The following is a 24,788-nucleotide window of genomic DNA, read 5'->3' on the forward strand; positions in this document are numbered from 1 at the left end:
CGCTGGGATCAACCCTACTCCTCAGCCAGAGGGTCTAGTGTGAGGTCAGAACGCTGGGATCAACCCTACTCCTCAGCCAGAGTGTCTAGTGTGAGGTCAGAACGCTGGGATCAACCCTACTCCTCAGCCAGAGTGTCTAGTGTGAGGTCAGAACGCTGGGATCAACCCTACTCCTCAGCCAGAGTGTCTAGTGTGAGGTCAGAACGACCCTACTCCTCAGCCAGAGTGTCTAGTGTGAGGTCAGAACGCTGGGATCATCCCTACTCCTCAGCCAGAGTGTCTAGTGTGAGGTCTGAACACTGGGATCAACCCTACTCCTCAGCCAGAGTGTCTAGTGTGAGGTCAGAACGCTGGGATCAACCCTACTCCTCAGCCAGAGTGTCTAGTGTGAGGTCAGAACGACCCTACTCCTCAGCCAGAGTGTCTAGTGTGAGGTCAGAACGCTGGGATCAACCCTACTCCTCAGCCAGAGTGTCTAGTGTGAGGTCAGAACGACCCTACTCCTCAGCCAGAGTGTCTAGTGTGAGGTCAGAACGCTGGGATCAACCCTACTCCTCAGCCAGAGTGTCTAGTGTGAGGTCAGAACGCTGGGATCAACCCTACTCCTCAGCCAGAGCGTCTAGTGTGAGGTCAGAACGCTGGCATCAACCCTACTCCTCAGCCAGAGTGTCTAGTGTGAGGTCAGAACGCTGGGATCAACCCTACTCCTCAGCCAGAGTGTCTAGTGTGAGGTCAGAACGCTGGGATCAACCCTACTCCTCAGCCAGAGCGTCCAGTGTGAGGTCAGAACGCTGGGATCAACCCTACTCCTCAGCCAGAGTGTCTAGTGTGAGGTCAGAACGCTGGGATCAACCCTACTCCTCAGCCAGAGTGTCTAGTGTGAGGTCAGAACGCTGGGATCAACCCTACTCCTCAGCCAGAGCGTCTAGTGTGAGGTCAGAACGCTGGGATCAACCCTACTCCTCAGCCAGAGCGTCTAGTGTGAGGTCAGAACGCTGGGATCAACCCTACTCCTCAGCCAGAGTGTCTAGTGTGAGGTCAGAACGCTGGGATCAACCCTACTCCTCAGCCAGAGTGTCTAGTGTGAGGTCAGAACGCTGGGATCAACCCTACTCCTCAGCCAGAGCGTCTAGTGTGAGGTCAGAACGCTGGGATCAACCCTACTCCTCAGCCAGAGTGTCTAGTGTGAGGTCAGAACGCTGGGATCAACCCTACTCCTCAGCCAGAGGGTCTAGTGTGAGGTCAGAACGCTGGGATCAACCCTACTCCTCAGCCAGAGCGTCTAGTGTGAGGTCAGAACGCTGGGATCAACCCTACTCCTCAGCCAGAGTGTCTAGTGTGAGGTCAGAACGCTGGGATCAACCCTACTCCTCAGCCAGAGCGTCTAGTGTGAGGTCAGAACGCTGGGATCAACCCTACTCCTCAGCCAGAGTGTCTAGTGTGAGGTCAGAACGCTGGGATCAACCCTACTCCTCAGCCAGAGTGTCTAGTGTGAGGTCAGAACGCTGGGATCAACCCTACTCCTCAGCCAGAGTGTCTAGTGTGAGGTCAGAACGCTGGGATCAACCCTACTCCTCAGCCAGAGTGTCTAGTGTGAGGTCAGAACGCTGGGATCAACCCTACTCCACAGCCAGAGTGTCTAGTGTGAGGTCAGAACGCTGGGATCAACCCTACTCCTCAGCCAGAGCGTCTAGTGTGAGGTCAGAACGCTGGGATCAACCCTACTCCTCAGCCAGTGTCTAGTGTGAGGTCAGAACGCTGGGATCAACCCTACTCCTCAGCCAGAGTGTCTAGTGTGAGGTCAGAACGCTGGGATCAACCCTACTCCTCAGCCAGAGTGTCTAGTGTGAGGTCAGAACGCTGGGATCAACCCTACTCCTCAGCCAGAGCGTCCAGTGTGCTCTCTGAATGCTCCGAGAGCGAACCGCTCCGAGTTTACGAACACCCAGAATGCACTCTGAGCACACACTGGCACTCCAGAATGAACACACCCGTAGTATAAACCAGCCTTTCGTCTTGACATTTTTGGTCGTTTAGCCTCACATGTGAATCCTTAAAGAGATGGGTGGGGCTAAAGCTTAAGAGGGTGTGAATGTTGCTGAATGGGTGTAGACAAAAAGCTCTCCAGTAGGTATACCAAAATATTTAAAGGACATTTTCTCAAAAGTGGGTTTACAAGTTTATCAACTATCAAGGCAGAATTACTTTCCCATTGTTCCTCAACTGCAGTGTACGATACCATTTTCTAGCTCTGAGTCTCTTCTTTTATCCAACGTAAAAAATACCACTTCAAATGTTGCTCCACAATCGAGCCAGTCATCACAATTGGCAGTTGTTTTTTATACATGTAATCCAGCTTGTCAGGTTGAATTGGAAGTTTATTCCCCCATGTAATTCAGTGTCATGTTAATGTAGATGTTTCTCCATGTAATTCAGTGTCATGTTAATGTAGATGTTTCTCCATGTAATTCAGTTTGTGTCATGTTAATGTAGATGTTTCTCCATGTAATTCAGTGTCATGTTAATGTAGATGTTTCTCCATGTAATTCAGTTTGTGTCATGTTAATGTAGATGTTTCTCCATGTAATTCAGTGTCATGTTAATGTAGATGTTTCTCCATGTAATTCAGTTTGTGTCATGTTAATGTAGATGTTTCTCCATGTAATTCAGTGTCATGTTAATGTAGATGTTTCTCCATGTAATTCAGTGTCATGTTAATGTAGATGTTTCTCCATGTAATTCAGTTTGTGTCATGTTAATTTAGATGTTTCTCCATGTAATTCAGTTTGTGTCATGTTAATGTAGATGTTTCTCCATGTAATTCAGTGTCATGTTAATTTAGATGTTTCTCCATGTAATTCAGTTTGTGTCATGTTAATGTAGATGTTTCTCCATGTAATTCAGTGTCATGTTAATGTAGATGTTTCTCCATGTAATTCAGTGTCATGTTAATGTAGATGTTTCTCCATGTAATTCAGTTTGTGTCATGTTAATGTAGATGTTTCTCCATGTAATTCAGTGTCATGTTAATGTAGATGTTTCTCCATGTAATTCAGTGTCATGTTAATGTAGATGTTTCTCCATGTAATTCAGTGTCATGTTAATGTAGATGTTTCTCCATGTAATTCAGTGTTATGTTAATTTAGAAGGTTTTCCCCCATGTAACTCTGCTGGGTAAATATATACATGTTTTAATGAATCTGTTTTGTTCCGTGTAATTCGGTTAATTTCCTGTTCATTTGTCTTTTTGTGAAACAAAGAAAGAACTTAGCAGACGACCACAACAACATGTAAATCCTGAAAAATGTCTCTGTCAGGTTACGAAATATGACTTTCTGGATATAAACGTTAATTACACGTTACAGAAAGACCCCACTGAATTCTCAGTACATGGTGAATTATATTTGACTGTGTATAATGTATTTTACATCTGGGCAGAATGGGCAGACACCGGGAATGATCTGTTTTTTTCCTGGTTGTTTGCCTCACTAGTATTCCCAGTGTAACGAAGTACTTACTCTGACCGTCGTCGAGCCTCCACGCCGTCCGGTAGAAACAGCTTGATTGTAGACACTACGCAGCCATGGGTGACTGCAACACACCCACAGAACACACGCGTTATTATACACCCTCATGGCACGACTCCTCTACAGTAAATTCGGAAAGTATTCAGACCCCTTGACGTGTTCCACATTTTGTTACGTCACAACCTTATTCTAAAATAGATTATATTGTTATTGTTGTTGTTAAAGTTAACACATGTTATTAGAAATGTTTGCAGGTATATACATGTCTTTCATTTTTTATACAAAAGTGTAAATAAAATTTAAAAACAGGGCAAAACAAGCTCACATTAGTCTCTGACATGGCAAGATGAACAAGGCATCCGCAAGGTCACATTCAATAAGAATCAAAAGACACAGCATTAACCTAGATGCCCCCCCCCCCAAAAAAAAACAAAAAAAAAACAAAGACATGCTCATCCAGCCCTTAAGTCACCGGGGAGTCAAGTACAGACTTACTGTGGTTTTAATAAGAATTCCAACCGAGGATGGACTGTTCAAAGTAATATAATAATAATAATATATGCCATTTAGCAGACGCTTTTATCCAAAGCGACTTACAGTCATGTGTGCATACATTCTACGTATGGGTGGTCCCGGGAATCGAACCCACTACCCTGGCGTTACACGCGCCATGCTCTACCAACTGAGCTACAGAAAGTAAGACCAGAATGGAAGCCTCAAAACAGTGTGGGGTTCCCACGTGTATTGAATAAAAAATATATATAATTTCAGAGAGCACAACACATTTCCCACCCAATATTTATAAGATGGGGGAGCTGCAACCTTCCATTTCAGGAGTATTAGCCGTCTAGCTAAAAGACTTGTCCGACTGAATTCTTGACAGGGGAGTATCTACGGGCAGTACTCCAGAAAGGGCTGTAAAGGGGAGACGGATCTATAACGGTGTAATATACAGTTGAAGTTTACATACACTTAGGTTGGAGTCATTAAAACTAATTTTTCAACCACTCCACAAATTTCTTGTTAACAAACAATAGTTTTGGCAAGTCGGTTAGGACATCTACTTTGTGCATGACACAAGTAATGTTTCCAACAATTGTTTACAGACAGATTATTTCACTGTATCACAATTCCAGTGGGTCAGAGGTTTACATACACTAGTTGACTGTGGCTTTAAACAGCTTGGAAAATTCCAGAAAATTATGTCATGGCTTTAGAAGCTTCTGATAGGCTAATTAACATCATTTGAGTCAATTGGAGGTGTACCTGTGGATGTATTTCAAGGCCTCCCTTCAAACTCAGTGCCTCTTGTTTGACATCATGGGAAAATCAAAAGAAATCAGCCAAGACCTCAGGAAAAAAAAGGTAAACCTCAACAAGTCTGGTTCAACCTCCGGAGCAATTTCCAAACACCTGAAAGCACCACGCTCATCTGTACAAACAATGATACGCAAGTATAAACACCATGGGACCACACAGCTGCCATACCGCTCAGGAAGGAGACTCGTTCTGTCTCCTAGAGATGAGTGCAAATCAATCCCAGAACTACAGTAAAGGACATTGTGAAGATGCTGGAGGGAACAGGTACAAAAGTATTCTATAGCCACAGTAAAACGAGTCCTATACGACATAACCTGAAAGGCCGCTCAGCAAGGAAGAAGCCACTGCTCCAAAACCGTCATAAAAAAACAGACTATGATTTGCAACTGTACATGGGGACAAAGATGGTACTTTTTGGAGAAATGTCCTCTGGTCTGATGAAACAAAAATAGAACTGTTTGGCCATAATGACCATTGTTATGTTTGGAGGAAAAAGGGGGAAGCTTGCAAGCCGAAGAACACCATCATGTTGTGGGGGTGCTTTGCTGCAGGAGGGACTGGTGCACTTCACAAAATAGTTGGCATCATGAGGCAGGGAAATGATGTGGATATATCGAAACAACATCTCAAGACATCAGTCAGAAAGTTAAAGCTTGGTCGCAAATGGGTCTTCCAAATGGACAATGACCCCAAGCATACTTCCAAAGTTGTGGCAAAACGGCGTCAGGACAACAAAGTCAAGGTATTGGAAAGCCCTGACCTCAATCATATAGGAAATGTGTGGGCAGAACTGTAAGCGTGTGTGAGCAAGGAGGCCTACAAACCTGACTCAGTTACACCAGCTGTGTCAGGAGAAATTGGTCAAAATTCACCCAACTTATTGTGGGAAGCTTGTGGAAGGCTACCCAAAACATTTCACCCAAGTTAAACAATTTAAAAGCAATGCTACCAAATACTAATTGAGTGTATATAAACTTCTGACCCACTGGGAATGTGATGAAAAAAATAAAATCACTCCACTATTATTCTGACATTTCACATTCTTAAAATAAAGTGGTGATCCTAACGGACCTAAAACAGGAAATTTTTTACTTGGATTAAATGTCAGGAATTGTGAAAAACTGAGTTTAAATGTAGTTGGTTAAGGTGTATGTAAACTTCCAACTTCAACCCATGTTGGGTTTGGCTAATTTATTCATAGTGGAGAAACAACCACACTGATGCAGACTTCACCCATCAGATACCAAGAAGCTGTGATGAAATAGTGTAGGCTTGGGCAATATACTGTTTAAACCATACACTGGGGTATTTCAAAATTGACAATACAGTTTAAAATAATAAATACATTTGAGGCAGTGTGCATGCTACAGAACTGCTTATAACTATGAAGTGTAACTATATAAGAAATCTAAAAAGTGTCAAATTATATCCAGCTTAGGGCTCCTGCTATACATTTGGTTTGCTAACTTGCTAGCTAAATGGCTAGATATTAATGTCAAGCTTCTTGGTTACAGCAGAGACATTCAAACCCCTCCTGGATCAAGATCCCTGTTGCCAAAATAGCATCCCTTGTGTGCACATTAGGTAATATCGTATATACCCCGGAATGGTCCAGAAATGGTATGGAAATCTGGATAGCACCAAAAAGCTAATATAGTGTAGTTGAGTTGCTAAGAAGCTATTGTTGCATCGTGAAGAAAGCAGCCATTTCATGTGTTCTCATTTCAACACAGCTGCAATCAGACACTACTGCAGTCTGTCAACTCTCCAAAACACTCCTCTCCTCAGAGAGCGCACGTGTACACACACACACCCTTGACTCCCTGCCAAGATGCTTACATCATAGCCTAACCGTGCATTTTAAAATGGCCAGCAGCATAACACGCACCAAAAAAAAGTGTTAAACAAATCAAAATGTATTTTATATTTGAGGTTCTTCAAAGTAGCCATCCTTTGCCTTTGACAGCTTTGCACACTCTTGGCATTCTCTCAACCAGCTTCACCTGGAATGCAATTCCAACTGTCTTAAAGGAGTTCTCACATGTGCTGAGAACTTGTTAGCTGCTTTTCCTTCACTCTGCAGTCCAACTCATCCCAAACCCTCTCAATTGAGTTGAGGTCAGGGAATTGTGGAGGCAGGTCATCTGGTCAAACTGCTATAGACCTATATCCATCCTGCCCTGCCTATCTAAGGTCTTCGAAAGCCAAGTCAACAAACAGGTCACTGACCATCTCGAATCCCACCGTACCTTCTCCGCTGTGCAATCTGGTTTCCGAGCCGGTCACGGGTGCACCTCAGCCACACTCAAGGTACTAAATGATATCATAACCGCCATCGATAAAAGACAGTACTGTGCAGCCGTCTTCATCGACCTCGCCAAGGCTTTCGACTCTGTCAATCACCAAATTCTTATCGGCAGACTCAACAGCCTCGGTTTCTCGGATGACTGCCTTGCCTGGTTCACCAATTACTTTGCAGACAGAGTTCAGTGTGTCAAATCAGAGGGCATGCTGTCCGGTCCTCTGGCAGTCTCTATGGGGGTGCCACAGGGTTCAATTCTCGGGCCGACTCTTTTCTCTGTATATATCAATGATGTTGCTCTTGCTGCGGGCGATTCCCTGATCCACCTCTACGCAGACGACACCATTCTATATACTTTCGGCCCGTCATTGGACACTGTGCTATCAAACCTCCAAACGAGCTTCAATGCCATACAGCACTCCTTCCGTGGCCTCCAACTGCTCTTAAACGCGAGTAAAACCAAATGCATGCTTTTCAACCGATCGCTGCCTGCACCCGCATGCCCGACTAGCATCACCACCCTGGATGGTTCCAACCTTGAATATGTGGACATCTATAAGTACCTAGGTGTCTGGCTAGACTGCAAACTCTCCTTCCAGACTCACATCAAACATCTCCAATCAAAAATCAAATCCAGAGTCGGCTTTCTATTCCGCAACAAAGCCTCCTTCACTCACGCTGCCAAGCTTACCCTAGTAAAACTGACTATCCTACCGATCCTCGACTTCGGCGATGTCATCTACAAAATGGCTTCCAACACTCTACTCAGCAAACTGGATGCAGTCTATCACAGTGCCATCCGTTTTGTCACTAAAGCACCTTATACCACCCACCACTGCGACTTGTATGCTCTAGTCGGCTGGCCCTCACTACATATTCGTCGCCAGACCCACTGGCTCCAGGTCATCTACAAGTCCATGCTAGGTAAAGCTCCGCCTTATCTCAGCTCACTGGTCACGATGGCAACACCCATCCGTAGCACGCGCTCCAGCAGGTGTATCTCACTGATCATCCCTAAAGCCAACACCTCATTTGGCCGCCTTTCGTTCCAGTACTCTGCTGCCTGTGACTGGAACGAATTGCAAAAATCGCTGAAGTTGGAGACTTTTATCTCCCTCTCCAACTTCAAACATCAGCTATCCGAGCAGCTAACCGATCGCTGCAGCTGTACATAGTCTATAGGTAAATAGCTCACCCTTTTTCACCTACCTCATTCCCATACTGTTTTTATACTGTTTTTATTTATTTACTTTTCTGCTCTTTTGCACACCAATATCTCTACCTGTACATGCCCATCTGATCATTTATCACTCCAGTGTTAATCTGCAAAATTGTATTATTCGCCTACCTCCTCATGCCTTTTGCACACATTGTATATAGACTGCCCATTTTTTTCTACTGTGTTATTGACTTGCTAATTGTTTACTCCATGTGTAACTCTGTGTTGTCTGTTCACACTGCTATGCTTTATCTTGGCCAGGTCGCAGTTGCAAATGAGAACTTGTTCTCAACTAGCCTACCTGGTTAAATAAAGGTGAAATAAAAAAATAAAAATAAATAAATAAAAATCTGATGCAGCACTCCATCACTCTCCTTATTGGTCAAATAGCTCTTACACAGCCTAGAGATGTGTCATTGTCCTGTTGAAAAACAAATGACATTCCCACTAAGCCCAAACCAGACGGGATGGTATATCCCTGCAGAATGCAGTGGTAGCCATGCTGGTTAAGTGAATTCTAAATACATTTATTTCATCACATTCCCAGTGGGTCAGAAGTCTACATACACTCAATAAGTATTTGGTAGCATTGCCTTTAAATTGTTTAAATTGGGTCAAACGTTTTGGGTAGCCTTCCACAAGCTTCCTTCAATAAATTGGGTGAATTTTGGCCCATTCCTCCTGACAGAGCTGGTGTAACTGAGTCAGGTTTGTAGGTCTCCTTGCTCACACATGCTTTTCAGTTCTGCCCACAAATGTTCAATGTATGATTGAGGTCAGGGCTTCGTGATGGCCAATCCAATACCTTGACTTTGCAGTTCTTAAGCCAAGTCAGTTGAGAACAAATTCTTATTTTCAACGATGGTCTAGAAACAGTGGGTTAACTGCCTTGTTCAGGGGCAGAATGACATATTGTCAGCTCGGGGATTAGATCTTGCAACCTTTCGGTTACTAGTCCAACGCTCTAACCACTTGGCTACGCTGCCACCCCCAAGTATGCTTGGGGTCATTGTCCATTCCGGAAGACCCATTTGTGACCAAGCTTCAACTTCCATACTTTTCCGACCTCATGATGTCATCTATTTTGTGAAGTGCACCAGTCCCTCCTGCAGCAAAGCACCCCCACAACATGATGCTGCCACCCCCGTGCTTCACAGTTGGGATGGTGTTCTTTGGCTTGCAAGAATCCCCCTTTTTCCTCCAAACATAACGATGGTCATTATGGCCAAACAGTTCTATTTTTGTTTCATCAGACCAGAGGACAATTCTCTAACTAGTACGATATTTGTCCCCATGTGCAGTTGCAAACTGTAGTCTAGCTTTTTATGGCGGTTTTGGAGCAGTGGCTTCTTCCTTGCTGAGCAGCCTTTCAGGTTATGTCGATATAGAACTCGTTTTACTGTGGATATAGATACTTTTGTACCGGTTTCCTCCAGCATCTTCACAATGTCCTTCACTGTAGTTCTGGAATTGATTTGCACTTTTCGCACCAAAGTACATTTATCTCTAGAAGACAGAACACGTCACCTTCCTGTCATGGTCCCATGTTGTTAATACTTGTGTATTATTGTTTGTACAGATGAGCGTGGTACCTTCAGGCGTTTGGAAATTTCTCCCAAGGATGAACCAGACTTATGGAGGTCTACAACTTTTTTTCTGAGGTCTTGGCTGATTTATTTTTATTTCCCCATGATGTCAAGCAAAGAGGCACTGAGTTTGAAGGTAGGCCTTGAAATACATCCACAGGTACACCTCCAATTGACTCAAATTATGTCAATTAGCCTATCAGAAGCTTCTAAAGCCATGACGTAATTTTCTTGAATTTTCCAAGCTGTTTAAAGGCACAGTCAACTAGTGTATGTAAACTTCTGACCCACTGGAATTGTGATACAGTAAATTATAAGTGAAATAATCTGTCTGTAAACAATTGTTGGAAAAAACTTCAGACTTCAACTGTACAGCAGACATCATCGGTGTGTACCTTTACGGGTGTTCTCTGTGACGTCCACACCGAACTGGATGAAGTCACCAGAGAGGACCTCACAGGGAGGACTCTCCTCGGAACCCCGGCTCAGACGCTGGCTGTTGATGAACGTCCCGTTACTACTCTTAGTGTCCTGTAGGTAGAACTGAAATACAGAGAGGTGGAATACACAGTTACAATACTATAGTTTAGGGCATTGCTCACCATAGGTCTGCTGCAGAGGGACAAGAGAGCCATGAGAACACACATTTGGAAATATACTGAACAAAAATATAAACGCAACATGCAAAAACTTCAAAGAATTTACTGAGAAACAGTTCATATAAAGAAATCCGTCAACTGAAATAAATTCATTAGGCCTTAATCTATAGATTTCACATGACGAGGCAGGGGCACAGCCATGGTTGGGCATATTCCCACCCACTGGGGAGCCAGGACCAGCCAATCAGAATGAGTTTATCCCAACAAAAGGGATTTAATACAGACAGAAATACTCCTCAGCACCCACCCCCCTCAGACTTTAATTTTTTATTTCACCTTTATTTAACCAGTTAGGCCAGTTGAGAACAAGCTCTCATTTACAACCGCAACCTGGCCAAGATAAAACAACAGTTACACATGGGATAAACACACGTACAGTCAATAACACAATAGAACATTTGTATACTGTGTGCAAATCTAGTATGAAGGTAAGGCAATAAATAGGCCATAGTGGCGAGGTAGTTGGTTGGATGGGCTATTAACAGATGGGCTCTGCAGCGATCAGTAAGCTGCTCTGACAGCCATTGCTTGAAGTTAGTGTGGGAGATAGAAGTCTCCAACTTCAGTGATTTTTGCAATTCGTTCCAGTCATTGGCAGCAGAGAACTGGAAGGAAAGGCTTTGGGGATGACCAGTGAGATATACCTGCTGGAGCGTGGGCGATCCCGCAGGTGAAGAAGCCGGATGTGGAGATCATGTAGTGTGGTTATACATGGTTTGCGGTTGTGAGGCCGGTTGGACATACTGCCAAATTCTCTAAAACGACATAGGAGGCAGCTTGTGGTAGAGAAATGTAAATGCAATTTTCCGGCAACAGCTCTGGTGGACATTCCTGCAGTCAACATGCCATTTGCATTGACAAAACCACACATTTTAGAGTGGCCTTTTTCCCCCGCAGCACAAGGTGCACGTTTTTCTTTTACCCCTTTTTCTCCCCAATTTCGTGGTATCCAATTGTTTAGTAGCTACTACCGTGTCTCATTGCTACAACTCCCGTACGGGCTCGGGAGAGACGAAGGTTGAAAGTCATGCCGTCCTCCGATACACAACCCAACCAAGCCGCACTGCTTCTTAACACAGCACGCATCCAACCGGGAAGCCAGCCGCAACAATGTGTCGGAGGAAACACTGTGCACCTGGCAACCTTGGTTAGCGCGCACCGAGCCCGGCCCGCCACAGGAGTTGCTGGTGCGCGATGAGACAAGGACATCCCTACCTGCCAAACCCTCCCTAACCCGGACGACGCTAGGCCAATTGTGCGTCGCCCCACGGACCTCCCGGTTGCGGCCGGTTACGACAGAGCCTGGGCGCAAACCCAGAGTATCTGGTGGCACAACTGGCGCTGCAGTACAGTGCGCTTAACCACTGCGCCACCCGGGAGGCCCAAAGGTGCACGTTTAATGATCATGCTGTGTTATCAGCTTCTTTATAATCCATCAAACTGACAGGAGTGGCATATCTTGTCAAAGGAGAAATGCTTTGGGATGTAAACAAATGTGCACAAAATGAGAAAAGCTTTTTGTGTGTATGGAACATTTTAGAGAGAACTTTTATCTTTGCTCATGAAACATGGGACCAATACTTTACATGTTGTGTTTATATTTTTGTTCAGTATAGAATTACGGCTGATGTTCTGTGGTCAGGGAAGATAGGACGTTACGGCTGATGTTCTGTGGTCAGGGAAGATAGGACGTTACGGCTGATGTTCTGTGGTCAGGGAAGATAGGACGTTACGGCTGATGTTCTGTGGTCAGGGAAGATAGGACGTTACGGCTGATGTTCTGTGGTCAGGGAAGATAGGACGTTACGGCTGATGTTCTGTGGTCAGGGAAGATAGGACGTTACGGCTGATGTTCTCTGGTCAGGGAAGATAGGACGTTACGGCTGATGTTCTGTGGTCAGGGAAGATAGGACGTTACGGCTGATGTTCTGTGGTCAGGGAAGATAGGACGTTACGGCTGATGTTCTCTGGTCAGGGAAGATAGGACGTTACGGCTGATGTTCTCTGGTCAGGGAAGATAGGACGTTACGGCTGATGTTCTGTGGTCAGGGAAGATAGGACGTTACGGCTGATGTTCTGTGGTCAGGGAAGATAGGACGTTACGGCTGATGTTCTGTGGTCAGGGAAGATAGGACGTTACGGCTGATGTTCTGTGGTCAGGGAAGATAGGACGTTACGGCTGATGTTCTGTGGTCAGGGAAAATAGGACGTTACAGCTGATGTTCTGTGGTCAGGGAAGATAGGACGTTACAGCTGATGTTCTGTGGTCAGGGAAGATAGGATGTTCGTTACGGCTGATGTTCTGTAGTCAGGGAAGATAGGACGTTACGGCTGATGTTCTGTGGTCAGGGAAGATAGGACGTTACGGCTGATGTTCTCTGGTCAGGGAAGATAGGACGTTACGGCTGATGTTCTGTGGTCAGGGAAGATAGGACGTTACGGTTGATGTTCTCTGGTCAGGGAAGATAGGACGTTACGGCTGATGTTCTGTGGTCAGGGAAGATAGGACGTTACGGCTGATGTTCTGTGGTCAGGGAAGATAGGACGTTACGGTTGATGTTCTCTGGTCAGGGAAGATAGGACGTTACGGCTGATGTTCTGTGGTCAGGGAAGATAGGACGTTACGGCTGATGTTCTGTGGTCAGGGAAGATAGGACGTTACGGATGATGTTCTCTGGTCAGGGAAGATAGGACGTTACGGCTGATGTTCTGTGGTCAGGGAAGATAGGACGTTACGGCTGATGTTCTGTGGTCAGGGAAGATAGGACGTTACGGCTGATGTTCTGTGGTCAGGGAAGATAGGACATTACGGCTGATGTTCTCTGGTCAGGGAAGATAGGACGTTACGGCTGATGTTCTCTGGTCAGGGAAGATAGGGACGGCGTTCAGTGGTCTAATGTTCTGTGGTCAGGGAAGATAGGACGTTACGGCTGATGTTCTGTGGTCAGGGAAGATAGGACGTTACGGCTGATGTTCTGTGGTCAGGGAAGATAGGACGTTACGGCTGATGTTCTGTGGTCAGGGAAGATAGGACGTTACGGCTGATGTTCAGTGGTCAGGGAAGATAGGACGTTACGGCTGATGTTCTCTGGTCAGGGAAGATAGGACGTTACGGCTGATGTTATCTGGTCAGGGAAGATAGGACGTTACGGCTGATGTTCTGTGGTCAGGGAAGATAGGACGTTACGGCTGATGTTCTGTGGTCAGGGAAGATAGGACGTTACGGCTGATGTTCTCTGGTCAGGGAAGATAGGACGTTACGGCTGATGTTCTGTGGTCAGGGAAGATAGGACGTTACGGCTGATGTTCTGTGGTCAGGGAAGATAGGACGTTACGGCTGATGTTCTGTGGTCAGGGAAGATAGGACGTTACGGCTGATGTTCTCTGGTCAGGGAAGATAGGACGTTACGGCTGATGTTCTCTGGTCAGGGAAGATAGGATACGTTACGGCTGATGTTCTGTGGTCAGGGAAGATAGGACGTTACGGCTGATGTTCTGTGGTCAGGGAAGATAGGACGTTACGGCTGATATTCAGTGGTCAGGGAAGATAGGACGTTACGGCTGATGTTCTGTGGTCAGGGAAGATAGGACGTTACGGCTGATGTTCTGTGGTCAGGGAAAATAGGACGTTACAGCTGATGTTCTGTGGTCAGGGAAGATAGGACGTTACAGCTGATGTTCTGTGGTCAGGGAAGATAGGATACGGCTGATGTTCTGTAGTCAGGGAAGATAGGACGTTACGGCTGATGTTCTCAGGGAAGTGGTACGGCTGATGTTCTCTGGTCAGGGAAGATAGGACGTTACGGCTGATGTTCTGTGGTCAGGGAAGATAGGACGTTACGGTTGATGTTCTCTGGTCAGGGAAGATAGGACGTTACGGCTGATGTTCTGTGGTCAGGGAAGATAGGACGTTACGGCTGATGTTCTGTGGTCAGGGAAGATAGGACGTTACGGTTGATGTTCTCTGGTCAGGGAAGATAGGACGTTACGGCTGATGTTCTGTGGTCAGGGAAGATAGGACGTTACGGCTGATGTTCTGTGGTCAGGGAAGATAGGACGTTACGGATGATGTTCTCTGGTCAGGGAAGATAGGACGTTACGGCTGATGTTCTGTGGTCAGGGAAGATAGGACGTTACGGCTGATGTTCTGTGGTCAGGGAAGATAGGACGTTACGGCTGATGTTCTGTGGTCAGGGAAGATAGGACGTTACGGCTGATGTTCTCTGGTCAGGGAAGATAGGACGTTACGGCTGATGTTCTCTGGTCAGGGAAGATAGGACGTTGATGTTCTCTGGTCGGCTAATGTTCTGTGGTCAGGGAAGATAGGACGTTACGGCTGATGTTCTGTGGTCAGGGAAGATAGGACGTTACGGCTGATGTTCTGTGGTCAGGGAAGATAGGACGTTACGGCTGATGTTCTGTGGTCAGGGAAGATAGGACGTTACGGCTGATGTTCAGTGGTCAGGGAAGATAGGACGTTACGGCTGATGTTCTCTGGTCAGGGAAGATAGGACGTTACGGCTGATGTTATCTGGTCAGGGAAGATAGGACGTTACGGCTGATGTTCTGTGGTCAGGGAAGATAGGACGTTACGGCTGATGTTCTGTGGTCAGGGAAGATAGGACGTTACGGCTGATGTTCTCTGGTCAGGGAAGATAGGACGTTACGGCTGATGTTCTGTGGTCAGGGAAGATAGGACGTTACGGCTGATGTTCTGTGGTCAGGGAAGATAGGACGTTACGGCTGATGTTCTGTGGTCAGGGAAGATAGGACGTTACGGCTGATGTTCTCTGGTCAGGGAAGATAGGACGTTACGGCTGATGTTCTCTGGTCAGGGAAGATAGGACGTTACGGCTGATGTTCTGTGGTCAGGGAAGATAGGACGTTACGGCTGATGTTCTGTGGTCAGGGAAGATAGGACGTTACGGCTGATGTTCTGTGGTCAGGGAAGATAGGACGTTACGGCTGATGTTCTGTGGTCAGGGAAGATAGGACGTTACGGCTGATGTTCAGTGGTCAGGGAAGATAGGACGTGGTACGGCTGATGTTCTCTGGTCAGGGAAGATAGGACGTTACGGCTGATGTTATCTGGTCAGGGAAGATAGGACGTTACGGCTGATGTTCTGTGGTCAGGGAAGATAGGACGTTACGGTTGATGTTCTCTGGTCAGGGAAGATAGGACGTTACGGCTGATGTTCTGTGGTCAGGGAAGATAGGACGTTACGGCTGATGTTCTGTGGTCAGGGAAGATAGGACGTTACGGCTGATGTTCTCTGGTCAGGGAAGATAGGACGTTACGGCTGATGTTCTGTGGTCAGGGAAGATAGGGACGTTACGGCTGATGTTCTGTGGTCAGGGAAGATAGGACGTTACGGCTGATGTTCTGTGGTCAGGGAAGATAGGACGTTACGGCTGATGTTCTCTGGTCAGGGAAGATAGGACGTTACGGCTGATGTTCTCTGGTCAGGGAAGATAGGACGTTACGGCTGATGTTCTGTGGTCAGGGAAGATAGGACGTTACGGCTGATGTTCTGTGGTCAGGGAAGATGTTCTGTGGTCAGGGAAGACTGGTCAGGGAAGATAGGACATTACGGCTGATGTTCTGTGGTCAGGGAAGATAGGACGTTACGGCTGATGTTCTGTGGTCAGGGAAGATAGGACGTTACGGCTGATGTTCAGTGGTCAGGGAAGATAGGACGTTACGGCTGATGTTCTCTGGTCAGGGAAGATAGGACATTACGGCTGATGTTATCTGGTCAGGGAAGATAGGACGTTACGGCTGATGTTCTGTGGTCAGGGAAGATAGGACGTTACGGCTGATGTTCTCTGGTCAGGGAAGATAGGACGTTACGGCTGATGTTCTCTGGTCAGGGAAGATAGGACGTTACGGCTGATATTCTGTGGTCAGGGAAGATAGGACGTTACGGCTGATGTTCTGTGGTCAGGGAAGATAGGACGTTACGGCTGATGTTCTGTGGTCAGGGAAGATAGGACGTTACGGCTGATGTTCTGTGGTCAGGGAAGATAGGACGTTACGGCTGATGTTCTGTGGTCAGGGAAGATAGGACGTTACGGCTGATGTTCTCTGGTCAGGGAAGATAGGACGTTACGGCTGATGTTCTGTGGTCAGGGAAGATAGGACGTTATGGCTGATGTTCTGTGGTCAGGGAAGATAGGACGTTACGGCTGATGTTCTCTGGTCAGGGAAGATAGGACGTTATGGCTGATGTTCTGTGGTCAGGGAAGAAAGGACGTTACGGCTGATGTTCTGTGGTCAGGGAAGATAGGACGTTACGGCTGATGTTCTGTGGTCAGGGAAGATAGGACGTTACGGCTGATGTTCTCTGGTCAGGGAAGATAGGACGTTACGGCTGATGTTCTGTGGTCAGGGAAGATAGGACGTTACGGCTGATGTTCTGTGGTCAGGGAAGATAGGACGTTACGGCTGATGTTCTGTGGTCAGGGAAGATAGGACGTTACGGCTGATGTTCTGTGGTCAGGGAAGATAGGACGTTACGGCTGATGTTCTGTGGTCAGGGAAGATAGGACGTTACGGCTGATGTTCTGTGGTCAGGGAAGATAGGACGTTACGGCTGATATTCTGTGTTCAGGGAAGATAGGACGTTACGGCTGATATTCTGTGTTCAGGGAAGATAGGACGTTACGGCTGATGTTCTCTGGTCAGGGAAGATAGGACGTTACGGCTTATGTTCAGTGGCCAGGGAAGATAGGACGGACACCCGCTGCTTTATCAGCACGATCTGGTTTGTCCTTCAAGCAGCGAGGGGGGGGGTGTAGTGTATTAGTACAAGCAGGAAGAACCGGGCTGCATTTCAAGTAAGGGGTGTGTCTGTCTATATTCAACTCCAGACGCTGCCTGCTGCACCTATATCGCTGGTCAAATTAAAACGTTCAGAGAGGCCTGGTTAATAGCAACAGGAAGCACAACATAGACACCTAGCTTATAAAATCGCCATTTAGTTCTCCAGGGATTTGAGGGAGAGGACTGGTTACAGCAGCACCGAAATCAGTTTCGCAAACTTACTAATTCATGATGTACTGTAGGCCTACTGAAATGGAGTGGGCGGAGGACAGTAACTGGTTTGGTAAACATCCAGAGAAATCCACACATTATCTGGCTGTCAAAGTTTTAATCACATTGAACCCCTGACACATGACCTAGTGGGTTTCTCAGGTAGGCTGGTTTGTGCCAACTGTGCTATACTGTACCCAGTCCAGGACTCACTGATCTGATGTGTTTCTCAGTTGAACAGGAAGTCCGGTGAGATGAAACAATTCCAGCCCTCTAACTTTCCACTCACAACACTGCCCTGTGTAAGTAACCTAAAAACATTACCTCCTGACAACACGACAACCTATTCATCAAGGAAACGTGCTGATTCTACTACAGAACTGGATCGATGTGCATGTGGGTACATGGGAAAGGCCTTGGGGGAGGTATGTAACGCACGTAGTGTGGGGTGTCGTCTTGAGTTGTCAATCTAGCAGGCAGCTGGGGGGTGCGTCTGTTTTGTGTGTGGGTCTTGCATTAACAGTCTTTATCGAAGCTCATTAGCTTCCTGAGATGTCCTATCAACTGTGGTCCAGGCAATTTGCAATGGTATTCAAAGACAGATTCACCAAAATATGTGACAATTTTTGAGTAAATGTATTTATTGGTTCCTTTTCATTTTGATAATTGATTTAAACACAATTCATTTAAGGTCAATGGCTGATGACAAAAACCTACATTTACAGTTAAGGTCATCTCATTAGATTTGGGGTGTGGTCACAAATAATGCACTACTTTTGACCAGAGCCCTATGGCACCCTATTCCCTATATAGTGCACTACTTTTGACCAGAGCCCTATGGCACCCTACTCCCTACATAGTGCACTACTTTAGACCAGAGACCTATGGGGAATAGAGTGCCATTTGGGAGGCACACTATAACCTCCCCAGGATGCCCAAAATATTATGTCCAACATTCTTTATTATTTAGTTGGGCAGAGTTTAGCGCACAGGAAGCTGGTGACTGATAAACTCCTCAACGTCATCGGATGAATCCCGGAACATATTCCAGTCTGCACAAGCAAAACAGTCCTTCACATTTTTCCTATTTTGCTGGAATAAAAATTGATTTTGGGGGGGGTGGGTTGTATCATTTGATTTACATGCCTACCACTTTGAAGATGTAAAATATATTTTATTGTGAAACAAGAAATAAGACAAAAAAACGGAAAACTTGAGTGTGCTTAACAATTCACCCCACCCCAAAGTCAATACTTTGTAGAGACATCTTTTGCAGCAATTACAGCTGCAAGTCTCTTGGGGTATGTCTCTATAAGCTTGGCACATCTAGCCATTGGGATTTTTGCCCATTCTTCAAGGCAAAACCGTTCCAGCTCCTTCAAGTTGGATGGGTTCCGCTGGTGTACAGCAATCTTTCAGTCATACCACAAATTCTCAATTGGATTGAGGTCTGGGCTTTGACAAGGCCATTCCAAGACATTTAAATGTTTACCCTTAAACCACTTGAGTGTTGCTTAAGCAGTATGCTTAGGGTCATTATCCTGCTGGAAGGTGAACCTCTGTCCCAGTCTCAGATCTCTGGAAGACTGAAACAGGTTTCCCTCAAGAATGTCCCTGTATTCACAGTCATCCATAAATTCCTTCAATTCTGACCAGTTTCCCAGTCCCTGCTGATGAAAAACATCCCCACAGCATGATGCTGCCACCACCATGCTTCACTGTGGGGATGGTGTTCTCGGGGTGATGAGAGATGTGTTTGCGCCAGACATAGCGTTTTCCATGATGGCCAAAAAGCTCCATTTTAGTCTTGTCTGACCAGAGTACAATCTTCCACATGTTTGGGGAGTCTCCCACATGCCTTTTGGTGAAAACCAAACACGTTTGCTTATTATTTTATTTTTTTTGCATTTTTCTGGACCCTCTTCTGTAAAGCCCCGCTCTGTGGAGTGTACGGCTTAAACTGGTCCTATGGACAGATGATCCAATCTCCGCTATGGAGCTTTGCAGCTCCTTCAGGGTTATCTTTGGTCTCTTTGTTGCTTCTCTGATTAATGCCCTCCTTTCCTGGTCCGTGAGTGGCCCTCTCTTGGCAGGTTTGTTGTGGTGCCATATTCTTTCCATTTTTTAATAATGATTTAATGGTGCTGTGTGGGATGTTCAAAGTTTCAGATATTTTTCATAACCCAACCCTGATCTGTACTTCTCCACAACTTTGTCCCTGACCTGTTTGGAGAGCTCCTTGGTCTTCATGCTGCCGCTTGTTTGGTGGTGCCTCTTGCTTGGTGGTGTTGCAGACTCTGGGGCCTTTCAGAACAGGTGTATATAAACTGAAATCATGTAATAGATCATGTGACACTTGGTTAAATAAAGTCCACCTGTGTGCAATCTATTTATGTGACTTCTGAAGGGAATTGGTTGCACCAGATCTTATTTAGGGGATGAATACATATGAACTCAACACTTTCATTTTTTATGATTACAGTTCATTTTTTCATTTCATTTCACCAATTAGGACTATTTTTTGTATGACCAATACATGAAATCCAAATAAAAATCAATTTTAATTACAGGTTGTAGGAAAAATGCCAAGGGGGATAAATACTTTTGCAAGGCACTGTATCTGTTAAGCCTGAACTATTTAGCATCCGCTTCATCAGACCACTTCCGTATTGAGTGCTTGACTGGTACTTCCTCTGTGAGTTTTTCCTTGTACGTAGGTATCAAGGAGACAGAGTTATGGTCAGATTTGCCAAATGTTGGGCGAGGGAGAGCTTTGTATGCGTTTGTGTGTGTGGAGTGAAGGTGATTTAGAGTTGTGACCTGCGCAACATGCTGGTAGAACTGAGGTAAAACAGAAACTCTGGGTGAACATTCTCTTGTTTGCTCATGGATCTATACAGCTCACACTCATGTGGTCTTAATACCAGCATTGGTTTGTGGTGGTAAATAGACAGCTATGAAAAATATAGATAAACACATGGTAAATATATTGAACAAGTATATAAAAACGTAACATGTAAAAATGTTTTTTTTACTAAGTTACAGTTCATATAAGGAAATCAGTCAATTGAAATAAATTAATTAGCCTCTAATCGATGGATTTCACATGACTGTAACGGCGTTCGTTCGTCGAAAGAGAGTCGGACCGAAATGCAGCGTGGTTGTTTCTCATGTTCTTTAATGAATGAATCGCGATACATGAAATAACTTATACAAATACAAAACAACAAACGGAACGTGAAAACCTAATTACAGCCTATCTGGTGAACACTTACACTGAGACAGGAACAATCACTCACGAAATACAAAGTGAAACCCAGGCTACCTAAATACGGTTCCCCATCAGAGACAACGAGAATCACCTGACTCTGATTGAGAACCGCCTCAGGCAGCCAAACCTATGCTACACCCCTACTCAGCCGCAATCCCAATGCCTACAAAACCCCAATACGAAACACAACAATAAACCCATGTCACACCCTGGCCTGACCAAATATATAACCTAAATCACCTAAATCTAAATCACCATCACCCCATAGCACGCACATCTGTGGCCATTGAATGCTTTAAAAGGCTGGTCATCCCAGACCAATCCAATTCACATACTGCCCCAAAAGATCCACAGATGACGCATCTCTATTGCACTCCAACACTGCCCTTTCCCACCTGGACAAAAGGAACACCTACGTGAGAATGCTGTTCATTGACTACAGCTCAGTGTTCAACACCACAGGTCCCACCAAGCGCATCACAAAGCCAAGGACCCTGGGACTGAACACCACTCTCTGCAAATGGATCCTGGACTTTTACGGACCACCCCCAGGTGGTGAGGGTAGGCAACAACACATCAACACGAGGGCCCCACAGGGGAGCGTGCTTAGTCCCCTCCTGTACTCCGCTCAAGACTGTACGGCCGCGCATGATTCCAACGCCATCATTAAGTTGGCAGACAACACAACAGTGGTAGGCCTCATCACCGACAACAATGAGACCGTCTCTATAGGGAGGAGGTCAGAGGCTTGGCAGTGTAGTGTAGTGCCAGGACAACCTCTCCCTCAACGTCAGCAAGACAAAAGAGCAGATCTTGGACTACAGGAAATGGAGGGCTGAGCACGCCCCAGTCACATTGACATGGCTGTAGTGGAGCAGATTGAGAGTTCCTCAGTGTCCAAATCCCTAAGGATCTATCACACCAACAGTCGTGCATAAAAAAAAACTTTAAAAAAACACCTCTTCCACTCAGGAGGATGAAAATATTTGACTGGGCTCTCAGACCTCAAAGTTATACAGCTGCACCATTGAGAGCATTTTTACTGGCTGCATCACCACTTGGTATGGCAACTGTTTGGCATCTGACCGCAAGGCGCTACAGAGGGTAGCGCGCGCAGACCAGTAAATTGCTGGGGCCGAGCGCCCTGTCAACCAGGACCTCAATACCAGGCGGTGTCAGAGGGAGGCCCTAAAAAATGTCAAAGACTGCAGCCTCCCAAGTCATAGAGTGTTCTCTCTGCTACCACACGGCAAGTGGTACCAATGCACTAAGTGTAGAAATAAGAGGATCCTGAACAGCTTCTAACCCCAAGCCATAAAACTGCTACATAGTTATCCGGACTACTTGCATTGACCCTTTTTGCACTAACTTTGACTCATCACATAAGCTGCTGGTACTGTTTGTTATCCATCCTGTTGACTGGCCACTTTATTCCTAGTTATATGTACAGTTGAAGTCGGAAGTTTACATACACTTAGGTTGGAGTCATTAAAACTTGTTTTTTAACCACTCCACAAATTTCTTGTTAAACTATTTAAAGGCAATCCTACCAAATAGTAATTGAGTGTATGTAAACTTCTGACCCACTGGGAATGTGATGAAAGAAATTAAAGCTGAAATAAATCATTCTCTCTACTATTATTCTGACATTTTACATTCTTAAAATGAAGTGGTGATCTTAACTGACCTAAGACAGGGAATTTTTACCATGATTAAATGTCAGGAACTGTGAAAACCCCAGTTCAAATGTATTTGGCTAAGGTGTATGTAAACTTCCGACTTCAACTGTACATACAGCATCTTCCTCAATTACCTCATACCCCTACACACACACTCAGTACAGTTTCCCCATGTATATGGCCAAGTTATTAACTCGTTCCCCTGCACAGGGTACTGGTACCCTGTGTATAGCCATGTTATTATTGACTCAGTACTGGTACCCTGTCTATAGCCATGTTATTATTGACTCAGTACTGGTACCCTGTGTATAGCCATGTTATTATTGACTCAGTACTGGTACCCTGTGTATAGCCATGTTATTATTGACTCAGTACTGGTACCCTGTGTATAGCCATGTTATTATTGACTCAGTACTGGTACCCTGTATATAGCCATGTTATTATTGACTCAGTACTGGTACCCTGTGCATAGCCATGTTATTATTGACTCAGTACTGGTACCCTGTGCATAGCCATGTTATTATAGACTCAGTACTGGTACCCTGTGTATAGCCATGTTATTATTGACTCGGTTATTATTGAATCAGTACTGGTACCCTGTATATAGCCTAGTTATCATTGAGTCAGTTATTATTGACTCAGTACTGGTACCCTGTGTATAGCCTAGTTATCATTGAGTCAATACTGGTACCATGTTATTATTGACTCAGTACTGGTACCCTGTATATAGCCATGTTATTATTGACTCAGCTATTATTGACTCAGTACTGGTACCCTGTGTATAGCCATGTTATTATTGACTCAGTACTGGTACCCTGTGTATAGCCATGTTATTATTGACTCAGCTATTATTGACTCAGTACTGGTACCCTGTGTATAGCCATGTTATTATTGACTCAGTACTGGTACCCTGTGTATAGCCATGTTATTATTGACTCAGCTATTATTGACTCAGTACTGGTACCCTGTGTATAGCCATGTTATTATTGACTCAGTACTGGTACCCTGTGTATAGCCATGTTATTATTGACTCAGTACTGGTACCCTGTGCATAGCCATGCTATTATTGACTCAGTACTGGTACCCTGTGTATAGCCATGTTATTATTGACTCAGTACTGGTACCCTGTGTATAGCCATGTTATTATTGACTCAGCTATTATTGACTCAGTACTGGTACCCTGTATATAGCCATGTTATTATTGACTCAGCTATTATTGACTCAGTACTGGTACCCTGTATATAGCCATGTTATTATTGACTCAGTTATTATTGACTCAGTACTGGTACCCTGTATATAGCCATGTTATTATAGACTCAGTACTGGTACCCTGTATATAGCCATGTTATTATTGACTCAGCTATTATTGACTCAGTACTGGTACCCTGTATATAGCCATGTTATTATTGACTCAGTTATTATTGACTCAGTACTGGTACCCTGTATATAGCCATGTTATTATTGACTCAGTACTGGTACCCTGTATATAGCCATGTTATTATTGACTCAGTTATTAATGAATCAGTACTGGTACCCTGTATATAGCCTAGTTATCATTGAGTCAATACTGGTACCCTGTATATAGCCTAGTTATCATTGAGTCAATACTGGTACCCTGTATATAGCCTAGTTATCATTGAGTCAATACTGGTACCCTGTATATAGCCTAGTTATTATTGACTCAGTACTGGTACCCTGTATATAGCCATGTTATTATTGACTCAGTTATTATTGAATCAGTACTGGTACCCTGTGTATAGCCTAGTTACTATTGACTCAGTTATTATTGAATCAGTACTGGTACCCTGTATATAGCCATGTTATTATTGACTCAGTTATTAATGAATCAGTACTGGTACCCTGTATATAGCCTAGTTATCATTGAGTCAATACTGGTACCATGTTATTATTGACTCAGTTATTATTGACTCAGTACTGGTACCCTGTATATAGCCTAGTTATCATTGAGTCAATACTGGTACCCTGTGTATAGCCATGTTATTATTGACTCAGTTATCATTGAGTCAGTACTGGTACCCTGTATATAGCCTAGTTATCATTGAGTCAATACTGGTACCCTGTGTATAGCCATGTTATTATTGACTCAGTTATTATTGAGTCAATACTGGTACCCTGTATATAGCCTAGTTATCATTGACTCAGTACTGGTACCCTGTATATAGCCTAGTTAT

The 24,788-nt window shown here is 45.0% G+C and overlaps 1 pseudogene; it reads right to left on the minus strand.

The window, feature by feature from the left end:
* The window catches only part of LOC118379948 (sarcolemmal membrane-associated protein-like), a 144,601-nt pseudogene that overhangs the window by 110,324 nt on the left and 9,489 nt on the right, over positions 1-24,788 (minus strand).

The sequence above is a fragment of the Oncorhynchus keta genome, unplaced genomic scaffold (assembly GCF_023373465.1).
Source record: "Oncorhynchus keta strain PuntledgeMale-10-30-2019 unplaced genomic scaffold, Oket_V2 Un_contig_269_pilon_pilon, whole genome shotgun sequence".
NCBI lineage: Eukaryota > Metazoa > Chordata > Actinopteri > Salmoniformes > Salmonidae > Oncorhynchus > Oncorhynchus keta.